Source organism: Stegodyphus dumicola, chromosome 6 (assembly GCF_044657685.1).
Source record: "Stegodyphus dumicola isolate Sdum_Otavi_A_Nest chromosome 6, ASM4465768v1".
In the NCBI taxonomy this organism is placed as follows: Eukaryota; Metazoa; Arthropoda; class Arachnida; order Araneae; family Eresidae; genus Stegodyphus; species Stegodyphus dumicola.
In genome coordinates, this window is record NC_140773.1 from 21,530,147 (window position 1) to 21,547,978 (window position 17,832).

At 33.9% G+C, this 17,832-nt stretch overlaps 1 protein-coding gene and 1 non-coding gene across 2 annotated transcripts in view; both read left to right on the plus strand.

The window, feature by feature from the left end:
• Nucleotides 1-17,832, plus strand: part of LOC118192366 (plexin-B-like) — a 447,998-nt gene that overhangs the window by 26,124 nt on the left and 404,042 nt on the right. The window lies entirely within an intron of this gene.
• Nucleotides 10,398-10,471, plus strand: TRNAT-GGU (transfer RNA threonine (anticodon GGU)). The gene has a single exon. It is a non-coding gene; the product is annotated as a tRNA-Thr (tRNA).

Genomic DNA, 17,832 nt, shown 5'->3' on the forward strand with positions numbered 1-17,832 from the left:
AAAATATGAGATGGTACTTTAATCATGACTTAAAATAATACTCACGGATAAATGAAACAACAAAAGTAATACTTATTATTACGTAATATTCCGGAAATATCGCACAGCATTGAGGAAGTAGATGTATCAGTCAAGGGGCAGGCTTTGTGTCCCCAAAATTTGTTATAACTTAATTTTACAGATTGATTTCTGTGTTGAAAAAGGAAGGGGTGAGAAGAACATTGACCTCATCGTCCCATTTAAGCTCAGGAACTGTATCTTAACGTTTCGAATTTCATGTTCATAGACTGGCGGATAACCTTTGCTTGAGTGCGGACCACGATCGAGCATTTGAAATGTTCTAGCGCGTGCTTTAAGGGAATTAAAACGCAGTTAAATTCGCCGCAGAAGTGTGCCAAACGAGTCATGATCGATGCTAATCGCATAAAATCTCATGAGGAGGAAGTTGCGTTGAGAAGGAGAATTTCCAGCATAAATGGAACTTGGGACATGTAATAAGGTAAAAGTTATCGGTCAGAGCTGATATGCGATAAAAGTATTTTGTTTAGATTTATAGCTGAGGTGCACATTTTACTTTACTGGATGAAAGTTTTAGGTTTCCAGCAACTTCTTATCAAGCATAAAAGCTTGCGTGACTTTGCCGCTAAACAATTCTTATCTATTATTTATATGCGCTTACATGTATTTTACATTAGTAGAGAATGCATAATTATTTACTGTATTTTTTAATTATTCATTATGAATAGTTTCCAGTAGTGTATCTCTTTTCTGATTATTTTCTTTTGAAAGGGAAGAATAGTTCTAAAATCTTTTTAAAAAAATTTTTCTAATTTAAAATTTTTAAAAAATCTCAAAGGTTTGAGATTTTAAATTACGCCCAAAAGGGGCGTTTTTTAACGTTTTGTGTGTTACCTTTATTTATTAAATATCACGTTCTTTGCACTTAAAAACCATAAAATTCAGTTCAATAGCAATGTCGCAAAATAATTTTTAAATGAGCCTATATTTAGGATTTTCGATACACAGTTCCGCGCACTAGAGATTAAAAAGTTTTTTTTTTTCCCTCGTAGAGTGTTGCCATTTTTCGCTTTTAAATCGTTGAGTTTATTACTCAAAAATTCGTTAAAGTTTTACAAAAGTTTTACAAATATGAAATCGATCATAAAACAAATTCCAAATTTCAAATTTGATCTTCCCCATGCCCATATTTGTAGAAGGATTACGTCATTCAAAATTCGATGGCTCTATGTACCGTTGTTTTATCACAATGCGAGAAATATACATACATTTATGCAGATTTTTCATTATTTAATTTCTTCAAACATAATGCAGGACTCTAACATTTGGTGGCAACAGTTTGAAAAGTGAAACGGACATTTATAGTGATTCAAAGCAACGAAAACAATAGTCCTTCAGGGACAAAGACCCTTTGGACTAATAAATAAATAAATCTGAAAGCTTTCAGATTTTACATTACGTGCAAAGGATCGTTTTTTAACATTTTCTGTGTTATCTTTATTAAATATAATGTATTCCGCACTTCATATTCTTCACATAATTTCCTTCATGATAGAGCAATTAAATGGCTGGCAGTGTATTTGCGTTGGGTAAGGAACACCTCTTGAGCGATATAAACACAGACCATTCTCCTTAATAAAACAAATATTCAAGCAGGTAGATGGGCATTTGTAACATTTACCATAATTAATCAACCAGTTAAGGACATACAATTTTAATGAGACCACTACCATTATATTTTTTGGTAAAGTTTCACAACTTTAATCGTAAATATAATAATAATAAAAAAAAAAAAAAAATCTGAAATGTTTCAGATTTTAAATTACGTCCAAAGGGGCGTTTTTTTAACGTTTTGAGTGTTACCTTTATTTCTTAAATATCATGTTCTTTGCACTTAAACCATAAAATTCAGTTCAAGAGCAATATCGCAAAATAATGTTAAATTAAGCATACCTTTAGAATTTCCGATATACACAGTCTCGCGAGCTGGAGGTAAAAGTATTTTTTTTTATATATAACGTTGCCATTTCTCGCTTTTAAAGCATTGAGTTTGTAAATCAAAAATTCGTTAAAGTTTTACAAAATATAAAATCTATAATAAAACAAATTCCAAATTTGGGATTTCAGATGCCCATATTCGCAGTAGGATTTCGTCATTCAAAATTCGATGGCTCTATGTACCATTGTTTTATCACAATGCGAGAAATAGACAATCATTTATGCAGATTTTTCATTATTTAATTTCTACAAATATAATGCAGGACTCTAACATTTTGTGGCAACAGTTTGAAAAGTGAACCGACGTTTATGAGTCCGACGCAAAATCGCAAAACGAAAACAATAGTCCTTCAGGGAGAAAGCCCCTTTGGACTAATAATGTTCAAATTATATATAGGAGCTTATTTTTTAATTTCATTTTGACATTTTTATACCGAAAGAAGCTACTTAATGGTGTGTAAAACATGATGTGTTTGGGGGGAAGTCGATATCATTGAAACTAAAATTAAAGCCATGCATTTTTCTAAGCGATTCTCCATAATGCTACTGTTTTATATTATTATAACGCAGACAGAACGAGAAAAAAAAAATCTGACAGGTTTCAGATTTTAAATTACGTATAAAGAGGCGATTTTTTAACATTTTCTGTGTTGCCTTTATTTACTAAACATCATATTATAAGTACTCAAACGATAAAATTCCGTTCAACAGCAATATCTCAAAATAATTTTGAAATGAGCCTATCTTTAGAATTTCGGATACAAAGTCTCGGGCGCTGGAGATAAAAATGTTTTTTTTCGCAGTGTTGCCATTGCTCTCTTTGAAATCGTTGAGTTTGTTAATTAAAAATTCGTTGAAGTGTTACAAAATATGAAATCGATAATAAAACAAATTTCAAATTCAAATTAGGACTTCCACATGCCCATATTCTATGGAAGATTACGTTATTCAAATTTTGATGGCTCTAGGTACCGTTGTTTTATCACAATGCGATAAACATACATACATTCATGCAGATTCTTCATTATTTAATTTTTTTAAATATAATACAGGGCGATAATATTTTGTGGCAACAATTTGAAAAGTGATTCGCCATTAATAGTTGTCAACCCAAAATGACAAAACGAAATTAATAGTCCTTCAGCGCAAATTTCCCCTTTGGACTAATAATAATAGTTTTAGAGTAAGCCATATTTGCTTAGAAAGTCGAAGGTCATTTTCTGTCTCATGATAGAATTAAAAAAATTCGTATTTCCTTTTTCTTTAGAAGCTGTTTCTGTAAACGTCTATCGAAGGATGAATTACAGTAAATTCAAAATCGTATATTGTAGCTTAAAATGCAAAAAAATGGTAATGATCGTCTGAATCATTTTTACCTCTCCTTTTAAAAAATGACAAACTACAATAAGAAGAGGTTAATATTTGAAAAGATAAAAATTTTACGACAAAAGCTATGCATAAATCTAGAGCGAAAGATAACAAAATGAAGAGCTATCTATTGTGTCCAAAATAAATCTATACATATCATTCGAATGAAACATTAAATTCAAATAAAATTCTCATAATGTTTCTTTTTGTTATTATATGTAGATGTGAGTCTACATTTTTTTTTTCTTTTTCAGTCACAGAAGAAAAACGTTTTAGAATAGAATTCTGAATGCAAGATGTTGCCAAAAATAAGTGCGTTTGAGTGGGTTGACGATCTTCGTATTTGCATGCCGTTTTGGTAGGAATATGTTTCCGCATTACGGTGTGTTTGTGCAATAATTCAAAAACTAATATTTCGGTATCATTAATTAATCCTAATTTTATATTGGAAATAAAAATTAATTCCTTGTATTTTTAATATGTAATCATTTATAAAAGGTTTGCGTTATTGCATATCAAAACTGCTATAGTGTTCATATTTATGTTTAGAAAATTATAAAGATTTATTGCATCCTCCCGTTCTCTGATCTTGTAGTGTAAGTGTTTAGTATGTCCAGCTAACGTTGGAAGATTCTCGGTTAGATTCCCGGTGAAAGTACAGATAATTTATGGCGTCTCTGACATGTAAAAATCATGCAGTTTAAATCGGAGTGCCCAAACGATAATTTCTGGCCCTCTCGACTGAATCTCGTCCCTCTTCCCACCTGTCCTTTAAGGGGAGGGATATATATAGAACTGTCACATTACCCCGTGCATACTCTTGTAGTTCCTGCGTCCAGCTAGCACTAAAAGATCTGTGTTTCGAATTCCAGTTTGAGCACAATTAATTTTTTACGTTTCCTTTACTAATAAAACAAACAATCTCTGCGAAACAACTTTCTTTTTTAATATATAAATATATTAGTCCTCCTAATTTCATAATATGTTCAAAGGTTTGCTGCAGTTAGTAATAGCTAAATACCAGTGATACATATGTGCTATTTATGTGATATTAGCTGCTAAGCTGCCAGCCTTCGTCTGGCTTTTAAATGTACCGGAAATGCCTAAAGGGAACACTAAACGTCAAATTTAAAAACTGCGCAGAATTTTACTCTGCATAATCAATTTCATAAAAAAAAGAAAAAAAAAAACTGAAAGGTTTCAGATTTTAAATTACGTCCAAAGGGGCGTTTTTTTTAACATTTTGTATGTTACCTTTATATATTAAATATCATGTTCATCGCACTTAAACCATAAAATTCAGTTCAAGAAGAATGTCGCAAAATAATTTTAAATTGAGCATATCTTTAGAATTTCCGATACACAGTCTCGCGCGCTGGAGATAAAAATGTGTTTCCTGTACAACGTTGCCACTACTCGTTTTGAAATCCTTGAGTTCATTAATCAAAAATTCGTTAAAGTTTTACAAAAAAGAAATCGATAATAAAACAAATTCCAATTTTCAAATTTGGGCTTCCACATGCCCATATTCGCAGCAGGATTACGTCGTTCAAAATTCGATGGCTCTATGTACCGTTGTTTTATCACAATGCGAGAAATAGACAATCATTTATGCAGATTTTTCATTATTTAATTTCTTCAAATATAATGCAAGACTCTAACATTTGGTGGCAACAGTTTGAAAAGTGAAACGGATATTTATAGTGAAACAACGCAAAATCGCAAATCGAAAACAATAGTCCTTCAAGGACAAAGCCCTTTTGGACTAAAAAACCCACAAATTTCAAACAAAAAAAAATTATTACATATAACAAAAATTACAATGAAATAAGTAATATCCTTTAATACAAATATTAATTATCCTCATAAATAAATTAAACATCTTCCCGTTGCCTTCTTTCAACAAACGTCCAATATCCAAGAAAAACATTAAATTTAAAAATTGCACAGAATTGTAGCCCTCATTTTTCCAAGTGGCAACAGTGCTGATTTTCAGCAGTCAGCAGTCCAGTATACAATTGAATGGAAAACTGTTGCCAAAACCACATTTCTAAAAGAATGAAACTATTCAAAATGATGCGATAAAATAGAAAAGATAAAATTAAAACAAATCTTATTCGAATTTTGAAAAACTCGCTTCGAGATGCACTGACTTTTGTCTAGATGCACCTTTATACCACATTTCATAGCCCTGGGTCTATTAGCTTATACACAGAATGAACGAAAGACAGACTCTTTCTTTTATTATATGTAATGGTCAGCTAATGTAAAATAACAGCCGGTCAATGTATAAAGTATTTTCAATCTATGATAATTATCTGCACTGAAGTGACAAAAGTCATGGGATAGCAATATGCAGATATACAGATGGCAGTAGTATCGCGTAGAAAATGTATAAATGCGAAGTGCTTTGGCAGGGCTTTCATTTTTGTTCAAGTTATTCATGTGAAGAGGCTTTGACGTGATTATGGCCGCACGACGAGAATTAACAGACTTTGAACGCGGAATGGTAATTGGAGCTAGACGCATGGGTCATTCCATTTCGGATATCGTTAGGGAATTCAACATTCCGAGATCCACAGTGTCAAGAGTGTGCCGAGAGTATCTAATTTCAAGCATAATATCCCACCATGGACAGCGCAGTGGCCGACCACCTGCACTTAACGACCGAGACCAGCGACGTCTGCGTAGAGTTGTCAATGTTCACAGACAAGCAACACTGCATCAAATAACCGCAGAAATCAATGTGGGACGTACGAGGGACGTGTCCGATAGGTGCAACTGAACCGATCATTGACTGGAAATGGATACCTTCAGCTACTTGGAGATCACTTACAGCCATTCATGGACTTCACGTACTCAAACAACGATGGGATTTTTATGGATGACAATGCGCCATGTCACCGGACCACAATTGTTCGCGATTGGTTAGAAGAACATTCTGGACAATTTCAGCGAATGATCTGGCCACTTACATCGCCCGACATGAATCCCATCGAACATTTATGGGACATCATCGAGAGGTCAGTTCGTGCCCAAAACCCTGCACCGTCAACTCACAATTATGGACGTCTATAGAGGCAACATGGCTCAATATTCCTGCAGGGGACTTTCAACAACTTGTTGAGTCCATGCCACGTCGAGTTGCTGCACTTCGCGGGACAAAAAGGAGGACCGACAAAATATTAGGAGGTATCCCATGACTTTTGTCACTTCAGTGTATATTAAATGCCAATAACGGGGATTATGTGGTACAGTACCTATTTCTTGCTTATTATACACTATTTATTACCCACTTACTACGATTTACTATGTATTTAATCCTTCTGTCGTACGACTAACTGTGAGGGATTTTTCACATTTTAGCCCAATCAAGAGATGACTTAATTCTGTACTGTTTTGTATAGTATCATATATAATGTTAAGAATAATTGAACAAACAAAAAAAAAAAAAAAAAAAAAACAGTGGTTTAAGATTTTTCTCATTGCTTACATTTAGTAATTACACTGACTTGCCCTTGAATTATGAATACCTGGTTAGTAACTGCTGATCAATTATTAAGGATACCCGATTAGCAATGACTAACTGCTCCGTTCACCTTGATAATAGCTGCCAGATGTTGAAGCGTGGATCAACAAAGTCTACGGAAATGGTAATACAATATGGCCAACATAATTTCTATGCTTCCCCATAAATAAATTAAGGAGCTAGAGGTTGAGTGACACCAGCAGTATGGGGCCGAGCATTGTCATGGAGCAACATAATTCCTTTACTGAGCATTCCTCTTCGTTTGTTTTGAATGGCACGCCTTAGTTTTGTTAGAGTCTCACAATATCGTGCCGCATTAATGGTTTCACCTCTGGGAAGAAATTCAGTAAGCAAAACGCCTTTCCTATCCCAGAAAACAGTGCACATGATTTTTTGAGATGACACTGTCACTTTGAACTTTTGTTTTTTCGGAGAATGAGTGTGTCTCCACTCCATCGATTGTTGTTTCGATTCTGGTGTGAAATGACACACCCAAGTTTCATCACCCGTCACAATTTGGTTTAAAACGTTTTCTCCCTCATCACTGTACCGCGTGAGAAATGTCAGGAGACTACCAAGTCGCTTTGTTTTGTGAACATCAGTGAGGATTTTTGGAACCTATCGGGAACACAGTTTGCGATAATTCGAGCGGTCAGACACAATTTCGAACAAAACAGTACGTGAAATTTGTGGAAATGCCTCTGAAAGAGTTGTCATTGTGAAGCGTCTGTTCTCATGAATTGCTTCATCAACTTTCCTTACCAAATCATCGGTGACAACAGAAGGCCGACCACTCCGAGCCTCGGCGTGGACATTTGTTCGATCTGCATTAAACATTCTTACCCACTTTCTCACCATTCCATCACTTATCGCGTATTCACCGTAAACTTCTGTCACTTGACGATAAATTTCGGCCGGTTTAACATTCCTCGCGTTCAAAAATTTAATCACGGCACGAATCTCACAGTCAGCGGGAGAACTAATTGTCTTAAACATTTTGAATATGCACAGCAAACTGAAAACACAACATTGAGCAACCAAAATGGCGACAATTGAAAGTCAGTGAACAAGAAAGACTAGTGCGCATGCGCGGGACGCCTACCACAGCGCTGTGACGCGCGAGAATGAAACGGTACTTAGTTTCCGAATACGCTACGTAGCTGATATACTTGTACACTTTTTTCAAAATTATCCCAAAGGGGTTCGATAGTATTAAGGAGATGGCAGCCTGCCGGGATCTGCAACAGGAAAGGTGTCCTGTTGGCTTTGATCGGAGGAGTCTAAATCGTGGATTTTACTCAACATGCTACTTTTAACAATTGCTTAGATAAGACTACACTTCCAAACATGTCCTTCTATGTGTACTATGTGTATTTTTTAATGATATAGCTACAGTTGAACACTTTTGATTCGCATTTTTGCTTAAGCATATAAGGTACTTCTCCCGCCTTCTTAGCTTGCTTTCGTGGTGTAGTGATCAGTACACTCGGCGCGTATTCGAGAGGTACGTGGTTCGAGTCCCGGCTAGAGCATCGCTCATTTTTCATCTCTCCTGCTTCGAAATAACCTAATGTATCTACAAGCAAATCAGATGATGTTTATTAATTCGGGCAAGCATGTTTCGTCTAAGCTATTTTCAGTTATTAATCATTCTACAAGCAAAAGGCAGACTCTATCAGCGTTGGATAGGTAGTTTTAAATCTTCTTCTCTAAAGAAACTAAAAGGGTTAATTGATGGCAACAAAGACAAAATATAAAACCAGACACACACACGAAAAAGGATATTTTTTTGAAATTATAACGCTTTTTTTTCGGGGGGGGGTACAAAACAGACAAAAAGCAAATATTTTACAAGCAAGAAATACAAATTTGTATATAAAAGCATGCTGTTTTCATTTTCCCGAAAAATACTAAATTTGGGAATGGACTGATTAATTTCTCATCAGATGAAAAGAAAAATTATCTTTCGCGATATTGTCCACATACAAATATCGAAGTTCACAACAGCGTTCTCATACCGAGGTATCTCTATATACGGAATCATTTAGGTTTAATACTTGCAGCTGCACACAATTCAGGGATCGCTTGGAGATATTTTGTTACTTATAAAACTGCATAATACGCTTATTGTTTTTTCCGTTTTATTCACCAATCTTTGCAAATGCTCTACCACGGATAACTAGTTAGGTTAGATTAGATTACTTTGTAAGGTATATTTTAATTTTATAACAGTTATCTTAATTTGGGAAACCTTTCCTATCATTTCTTGTTTCCATTTACAACTCCCTACCAGAATGAGTTTTTAGAATTGCGTTGAATGCAAATGAGTTAGATGAAGTATTTAAGGAAGGTTCAATTTACTTCAATAGAAAATGCTGGGAATCCTTCGTAGCGCGTGTTTGCCTCCGGGGTAGTCACACTTTAAGCTGTTACGTTCGGCCGTAATATTACGTGCCTTTTGATATTCGCCGGCTAGTTTAAATTAAGGGCAAACTATGTTATATACTTGTGTTTAGCTTCGGCTAGATCTCTCTTAGTTAAAGTTTAGTTTCTTATTTCTTATTTTGAGTTAAAGCTCGAGTAGAGGCCTCCTGTAAGCCCGAGAAAGGGCCGACTGTCATTCTTGTTTTGAGTGAAGTAAAGGGTATTTTAACCCTTCTCTAGTCTACGTTTTAATTAGTTGTTTGAACTCAGCGATAAGTCGCTACATAGGTTCCTCGACATAGGTGCATATCACTAGGTTCCTCGACGTTCGTCACTAGGTTCCTCAACAAAAAGAGTGAGGAACCTTACAATTTGAACAAAAACTTAATCTAACTTAACCAGTTATCCTATTGTAACAGCTTTACATATTATTAAAATCTTGTAGTTTAAATAATTTAAATAGATGAACATTAAGGTATTTGTTAATGGCAATATTTGAAACCAGACTCGAGTGCCACGTGCGACTCTCGCACGAAGAATGTAATTTATTTTTAAATGATAGAATATGTTTTCTCTTCTTGTTTGCATGTCGCCATTTTTTTGAGTGTTAAATAAAAGTTATTGCTGTATTCCATCATTGGAGTTGCTTCATATCACCAAAGAAGCATCACACTATACTGTATACTGTATCTAACTTAACCAGTTAACAAAGCACACAGAGATTATCTGTCAAAAGGAAGGGCTGTTTTTCTGGAGGACTTTCTAATGGTATAAAGTATTTCTCCCACTTCTCTAGCGTGCCTTCGTGGTGTAACGGTAGCACGCTGGGCCGGTATACCAGAGGTCCGGTCCGTGTTTCGATTCCCGGCGAAGAGGTTGGCTATTTTTCATCTTTTCTGCCTCCAAAAAAAATCCTAATGACTCTACAAGTGGCGCCCAAACTAAAAGGGTTGTGGATGATGATTCTCCGCACCCAGGATTTGGCGACTAGGTCCCCTAAAACCCTAGTCGCCCTTTAAAAAGGGGAGTATATAAGGTATTTTTCCCACTTTCCTAGCGAGCCTTCGTGGTGTAGTGGTTTAGCACGCTGGGCCGGTATTCCAGAGGTCCGTGGTTCGATTCCCGGCGAAGGCAATTGCACATTTTTCATCTTTTCTGCTTCCAATTAACCTAATGACTCTACAATGGAACCTTTCTCAACTGCCTTAACCGCTCCAGGGATAATTGGAATCGTGGTTGCTGACTCATAATGTGTGGATTCACCATTTTGTTTTCTTGAGAACATTACTCTATTTAGTCGATAGTAAATTACTCTATTCAGTTAGTAGTAAATTACTCTATTCAGTTAGTAGTAAATTACTCTGTTCAGTCAGTAGGTCAGTCAGTTCGAAGAAACCATCACAAGTAAACTACGTGTATTAAGACATAATTTACGCTTTTATAAAAACAATATTTTTTACTAAACATTTACTGCAAATGGGGCACAGGCTTCTTCCTATTTTTTTTAATGTCAATATGGGGATTACTTTTATTTTATTATGTTTATTAAACTTAATTACTTACTGTCTTTATTGCAGCGCCTGAAAGCGAGATGGAAGGTATAAAAGTCCCTTTTACCCCCAAAAAAGTTATTAAGTTTTTGTTATCAAAAAAAAGTCCCCATAAAGTATTAAATGACATTTTATGAAAATGTCGAGCGTTTTTGTCTTTGAATTGGAGACGTGATAAATTTTCAAAAACGTTTGTTCAAGAAATCCTAATAATTACAGTTTTTTACTATCGATTTCTTCTAAGCACATTTATAGTATCTATAAGAAAAAAACTCATCATAAAGTTTACTCTTTTACATCTTGAGTTTTACCACTAGGGAGCCCTAAAGGCAATTTCAGAATAAGAACAAAAAAGAACAAAAAGAGGGAGACGGTGGAGGAAAGAGAGAAATCAGCTGAATATTCTTTTGTCTTTAGAAACGCTCACAGACTTAAAAACTTTGAGGATAGAGACGGTGAAAAAGAATATTTTTTGATTTAATTTATTCCACAGAGATTATTAAGATATTTAAATATTTCAGGGCAATTTGTACTTCTCCATTTTTTAAACTCTAGCTATGAATGGATTATTTTCGATATAAACGTGTTCTTGTAATTATCAAGTACTCTCTGCCAACATTAAAAAAAAAAAAAAAAAAAAAAAAAAAAAAAACCAGATTTTAGGATTTAACTCTTATTTTACTTAAAATATCGAATATAACATATGTGCTATGTTATATTATGCAAAGGTAAAGATCAGTAATTAAGTTAAGAAATAGGGGTTATTTTTTTTAAAAATACCTCTTTTATATGATTAAAAGTAACCATAAACCTTTTCTGCAGTCTACATGAAAAACGAGTATCCTTTATAGAAAGGTATTTTGAGAAAAAAATATAATAAACATAACAAATACTTAGCATTTTGAGAGATAAGAACATAAATCCCTCATCTTCAAGAATTGAAGAAGAAAGATGACACTCCATGCTTCTTTCCCTCGAAACTCAACTTGATCAATAAATAATTACCGACATATAAGGTCGATCCGAAAATAACTACCAATATGTGCAAGTCTGATCAACAAATGCACACAAACATATCAGGTTGTCCACCAGTGGCCGAGTGGTAAAAGTTCCTAAACACTGGTAGTTTGGTCAGAGGTTCGAATGCCACGAACGGGCTGGCTGCATGTGCGTTTCCGTTGTTTTTCCCCATATGTAAAGTGTTATACGAGCCAGTTTCCCTTAGAAGGTCCTCTACGAAGACATTTATCTCTTCCATATAGCGCCTTAGAGCGGAACACTTGAACAATAATAATAATAATAAACATAACAGGTTGATCAACAAATAATCATCGATCTATAAGTTTGATCAATAAATAATCACGATATATAAAATTAATCAGTAATTAAAAAATCGCGAATATATAAGGTTGATGAACAAACAGTCACGAAGTATATGGCTGATCAATAAATAAATGCTCACCGACATAAGAAATTAATCAATAAATAATCAACTACAATTTATTGTTGGATTTTGCCTAATTTTGAATTTGATATTGCAGCTTTACGCTACACATACCATATCATGTTATATTCGTGCCATCACAATAGTTCTTTTTTGTGACATCATAATTCCATTTTTACTTAGTGAAAGGACCAATTTGCTGTGATAAGCTTTCAGCGTCAACCCTTAACCTTCTGTGCAAAAAAGTCACAAAAATTGAATAATTCCAGGAATAGTGACTAAGAGTGAGCTGTTTTAATTAGGATAGACTTTCCAGATTGGAGTTACAACTCACAAGTCACTGACCTCCTCATCCATCTTGTTCCACCATCAATTAATGTCGTTTCAACCCTCTTGAAACAATAATAATAAAAGAAAGAGTAATAATTTATCAGTGACATGCCTTCAGCAAGCAAAAAAAAAAAAAAAAAAAAAAAAAAAAATGCGAGAAAACAACGAATTCGGTACCTTTTACTCTATTATAACACTTGTCAAGACAATGAAAGAAGATAAATCACAAAAGTTCCCAACAAACCAACAAATACCACCACTAATGTTTCTGCACGGCTGAAATCGGATTTCATTAGGAAAGACAAGCAAATAAGATAGAAGCTCTTATTCCCCGTATAATCTGCGGTGAGCCGCACTGCTAAGCAGGGGATCGAGGGACAAGAACCCTCTGGGGGGGCGTGGAAGAACAAGGATGAGGGGCGTGAACAGGGCGCTTAACGGAAATTCTGAGAATTCCACTTGACACGCGATACCCAAAACATTCTTCAAAAAAGATAGAGGGGGGTGAGAAACGTCCGTCTCTTCTGGGAATGTGACGTGGGAAAAGGGTGTTACTGTCCTCCCCAAAATTTCTGATCTCCCAGTCGTCTCATGAGATTTCTTCAACTGGAAGCAGGTGCTTTCTTTCTCGTTTTAGTATAACAGACTGATGAGGCAACCCATGTTTATATAGCATTTTTCTTGTATGTTTTGCTTCCCACCGATCATATGTGCCGGCCAGTATCATTTTAGTCTTGCGAACATGAATTCCAGCTGTGAGACATGTCTTCAGAGCTAAGTGAAGACTCGTATGGTGTTTCTTCTGAAAGCTCGGATAGCTGAGAAAGCATAGTTTTATGTTTCAGAAATTGTTGAATTACAATTTTACTTGAAAAGTATATTCGATATCATTTAAATCTGAACACAAACGAGGCGTGTTGAATATTTCAGGAATATTGAACAAGAACAAGAGTCGCAGAATTTGGTCGGTAGAATTTTCCTTGAATATGAGTTGAAATTTAATTTTTAGAGACTTTTCAGAAAATATGCAGTTGCTAAACGTTGTGTTGAGATTTATAGTTTCTTCGTGGGTCAAACAGTATTCGGTACTAAAAACCTCATATTTGTTCGAATTTAAAACGTAGTTTTTAGTCCAAAGGGGCTTTGTCCCTTGAAGGATTATTGTTTTCGCTTTGCGATTTTGCGTTGGTTCATTATAAATGTCCGTTTCACTTTTCAAACTGTTGCCACCGAATGCTAGAGTCCTGCATTATATCTGAAGAAGTTAAATAACGAAAAATCTGCATAATGTATGTATATTTTTGGCATTGTGATAAAACAACGGTACATAGAGCCATCGAATTTTGAATGACGTAATCCTACTGTGAATATGGGCATGCGGAAGCCCAAATTTGACATTTGGAATTTGTTTTATTATTATCAATTTCATATTTTGTAAAACTTTAACGAATTTTTGATTAACTAACTCAAGGATTTCAAAGCGAGCAATGGCAACGTCGTACAGAGAGACTCTGTATCGGAAATTCTAAAGATATGCTCAATTTAAAGCTATTTTGCGATATTGCTCTTGAACTGAATTTTATGGTTTAAGTGCGATGAACGTGATATTTAATTTATATCACGTTCATCGCACTAATTTAAAATCTGAAACCTTTCAGATTCCCCTCCCCTTCTCCGCTGAAATTGTGGTGCATGTAAAAATCGTTATTCTGTCAGATTCGAAGACTTTTCCAAAATAATAATTCGCATAAATTAACAACAATTTAAACGGAAATGCACTCAAAGCTCGCTAACGATCACTCGCTATAGCAACCATTCAATCATAATCAGTTACAAGAAATAAACTTTGAAGACTCTAACTAGTTAGGTTAGGTAATTTGAATACAAAAAAGCAACTCGAGGGCTATCTGTCTGAAGAAAGCGATGTCTGTGTAGAAGACTTTCTGAGGAAAACTGCCTCGTAATCATATTAAAGATGCGAAAAGCTGCTAAAACACTCACGCAGCCAAACCCATTCTCCTGAACTGGGTCGAAGTAGGTCGTTTAAAAAAAAAACTGGGTCGAACTACCAATATTCTGCGGTTTTAACCGCTCGGCTACTCGTGGGGTGAGTTCGAACTGATCAGCTGAATCGATAAGAGTATATTAATTTCGTTTTCTTTGTGCTAAGCATTCATTATAACGTCCTATTTTGTAAAACGCAAGGTGTTGTTATGACGAGCGACAAATGCACTAGGTAAAGACGAATAAACAAGTTTACTTAAAAGTTAAGGAATAGGAGGTAAATTTCTTTAAAATATTTGTGTGTAGTTTAAGTCACTTTAAAGCATTTTTGCGGGGGAGATGAGTATGCTATATAGAAGGATATTTTCCGTAAAAACACATTGTTTGTTAGAGATATATGTACTTCGACCGCATAAATCGAAGATGATTATTACACTAATTTTAGTTAGACATATTGTATAGTTTTTAGTTCAAAGAGGCAATTTGCCCAGAAGGACTATTAATTTCGTTTGGGCATTTTGCGTCAATATAAGCATTTTGCGTCAATATAAGCAATATAAGCATTGTTTCGCTTTTCAAATTGTTGCCACTAAATATTATCTCCCCGTATTATATTTCAAGAAATTAAATAATGAAAAATCTGTATAAATGTATGTATATTTCTCGCACTGTGATAAAAGAACGGTACCTAGATCCATCAAATTTTAAATAATGTAATCTTCCGTAGAATATGGGCATGTGGAAGCCCTAATTTGAATTTTAAATTTGTTTTATTATTGATTTCATATTTTGTAACCCTTCAACGAATTTCTGATTAACAAACTCAACGATTTCAAAGCGAGCAATGGCAACACTGTACGAAAAACAAAATATTTTTATCTCCAGCGCGCGAGACTCTGTATTGAAAATTCTAAAGATATTCTCGTTTTAAAATTATTTTGCGATATTGCTGTTGAACTGAATTTTATGGTTTAAGTGCGAAGAACATGATATTTAATAATTAAAGATAACATACAAAAAGTTAAAAAAACGCCCCTTTAGACGTAATTTAAAATCTGAAACCTTTCAAAGTTTTTCTTTTTTTAATTATTTTATTTAAAATGTAGGTCATTTTTAATAATATTGATATTAATAAAGAAAAGCTTCAGTCATTAGTGTATTAGAATCGAATACATGTGATATCAATATTTTATACCTAGCATTTAGAAAATATTTACTAAGCATATTTCTTCGAATTTTGAGCTCACAAGCTCAAGTTTTCAGCTTTTAAGTATATAAATGCGTGATGAGCATTTTACAATTGAAATATTTTACTGCCATGAAATGTTGGATCTTATTTTTACAAAAACGTTCTGTTAACAACGCCGAAATTGTTTCATAAAGTTCTCTGCCTTATTTTAATAACTTTGCATTTGGAAGTATCTGTCTACAGTCAATGGGTGATGTGGAATAAATAACATTTAAGCACCTTTATCGAACGCATGTTAAGTGCGTTAAGTGTGCATGTCCTATGGAATATTCTCAAGAGAATTTTGCTTCACCTTATTTAATATAATTCTGTATTTTATCCCTAAATGTTATTGCCAAGGTAAAGTAATCGCCATTAAAATTGCTACTTTCGTAGATTAAATGGACCGCAGCTCAAAAGGTTTTACACTAAATGCTACGTTTGGTGAATAGTTTTTGTGGAGAAGAATAATGACTTGGTATATAGCTTTCTAAAATATCCTTAAAGTGGTTGGATCAATGACTTTTCTGAGATCCAAAATGTGGTCGTAAAAAAGACCGAGTATATCGAACCATAAGCCATTGAAAAAAACTTAAATCTGCTTTTAAATATTTTTCTTGCAAAGCCGGCAATTTATTTTTATATTCATATTCGAACGCAGACGATTAAATTCTATATATTGCTTCGCAGTTTGAAAGTTTTATTAAATGAATATTTCCTAAATAAAATATTTTCTGTTGTTTTAGAATATGAAATTCGCTGCTGTAAATATTTTATTCGAACGCATTTTTTTAAATTTAAAATAAAAACTTTTCTTTCTTTATCTTCCCCCTTCCCTAATCTTGCTGTATAAATTATTCGCTTCAAATTAAAAATTTAGGGCCTAGTCTTGTTTATGTTTCGGTTGAGAATTAAGATGATTTCTTTTTAGAGTGTTTAATTAATTATGGCAAAGCAAACAAGAATGTTGCTGATTATTTTGAAAGCATGTATTTTTTTGCATGATATGCGTATGTTATTAATAATTAATTATTAAATGCAATCAAAAAAATAAAACTTAATAAAAAAATCTGAAAGCTTTCAGATTTTATATTACGCCCAAAGGAGCGTTTTTTCAAACATTTTGTGGGTTACTTTTATTTATTAAATATCATGTTCTTCGCACTTAAAGCGTAAAATTCAATTCAACAGTAATATCACAAAATATTTAAAAGAGCATATCTTTAGAATTTCCGATAACCAATCTCGCGCGCTGTAGATAATTTTTTTTTTTTTTTTTTTTTTTTTTTCTTAAGATGTTGCCATTGCTCGCTTGGAATTCGTTGAGTTTGTTAATCAAAAATTCATTTTACAAAATATGAAACAGAAAATAAAACAAACTCCAAATTGGGCTTCACATATTCGAGTGGAAGACTACGTTATTCAAAATTTGATGTCACTGGGTATCGTCGTTTTTTCATAGTGCGAGGAACTTACATACATTCATGCAGATTTTTCATTATTTAATTTCTTTAAATATAATGCAGGGTTCTAATATTTGGTGGCAACAATTTGAAAAGTGATTCAGGCTTTTATAGTGAACCAACGCAAAATGCCAAAACGAAGTTAATAACCCTTCTGGGTAAATTACCTCTTTGGGTTTGTAACTTTCTTCTTTTTTATGAAACTAGGTTCTTGCACAGCTAGTTTATAATTTAAAATAGTTATTATGCAAATGAAAACATGCATAATGCTTTTAAAGAGCAACTAGTGTAATTTTATATTTTCAATTAGGTATGTCATGAGTAAAATCCATTTTTATGCAAATCAACCAGATTTTTTAGGCAATACAAATAAATTATTATTGGAAATGTTGTGCGTTAGTTGTTCTTAAATCGCTTGATTTGATAATTTATAGTAGACAATCAAGCTAAATTTGATATTACATAATCAGGCTAAA